Below are 1,062 nucleotides of genomic sequence, written 5' to 3'. Positions count from 1 at the left end.
CAAGGACTAAAACAAAATATCAAGGACCAAAACCAAATTTTTTATATTTGCAGGGACTAAAACCAAAAAAATATTTTTACAGGGACTAAAACCAAATTGCAAGATATTTGCAGGGACTATTATCATATTTAAGCCTTTTTACATCATTCAATATTGTTGTTTCTCTTTTTGGCTTTCCTCCTATATACTACAAGAGGCAAAATATAAATAAATAATATATATAATATAATTTAAAAAAGAAAATAATGAAAAACCTTAGACAATTAACATTAATTATAATATTATAATTGACTTTTGCAACTCCTAAGTACTAAAAACCATTTAATTAAAGTTAAAAAAGCATGAAGTTTTACTTATTAAACGATGAAAAATACTTTTACATTACAATCAAAGGAGTTAAATATGGCTAAAATTCTAATGTTTGTCAGTGCTTTGATCGTCTTTCTTTCTCTACTTTCGGTTGAAACCAAACAATGTATGCCTTTTTTCGCACCATTTTTAAATTTTCTAGTTTGTGTTATAAATACTATTTTATTATCTTTTAGTAATATTTCTTTTTCTGATTTGACAATGCAGCTAGAATTCCTTGTACATCTAACCGGGATTGTCCTAGACGGTTATATCCTAAATATGCGGTGTGCATTGAAGGTTCCTGTCGGTTTCATTATCCATTATAATCAAATTTAAAAATAAGTATCTTTTCTTAAATCATATAATAATATTTATAACTTTATTATGGACAAATAAATTTGAAAATAATTATGATTCCTAAATTAATATAATAAAGTTTGCATTATGTTTCTATGGCCTTTGAATTTTATAAAAAGTTAAAAATCATATGATCATGTTGGGTCTAATTTATTATGGACAAATAAATTTGAAAATAATTATGATTCCTAAATTAATATAATAAAGTTTGCATTATGTTTCTATGGCCTTTGAATTTTATAAAAAGTTAAAAATCATATGATCATGTTGGGTCTAAGATGGTTGATTTGTTGGAGAAGACTCAATGTGTACAAGAATATAATCGTTGGCATCCACCACGATCCATCGTGAGTC

General features: G+C 25.8%; 1 long non-coding RNA gene across 1 annotated transcript; it reads left to right on the top strand.

Moving 5' to 3' along the window:
* Nucleotides 1-336: 336 nt before the first annotated feature.
* Nucleotides 337-804, top strand: LOC146916630 (uncharacterized). The gene is made up of 2 exons (XR_015015178.1): nucleotides 337-475; nucleotides 577-804. It is a non-coding gene; the product is annotated as an uncharacterized LOC146916630 (long non-coding RNA).
* The last annotated feature ends 258 nt before the right edge of the window (nucleotides 805-1,062 follow it).

Source organism: Medicago sativa, chromosome 6 (genome assembly GCF_051527215.1).
Source record: "Medicago sativa cultivar Bolivia chromosome 6, Bolivia_mono, whole genome shotgun sequence".
Classification (NCBI taxonomy): Eukaryota; Viridiplantae; Streptophyta; class Magnoliopsida; order Fabales; family Fabaceae; genus Medicago; species Medicago sativa.
This window is presented reverse-complemented; position numbering and strand designations above follow the sequence as displayed.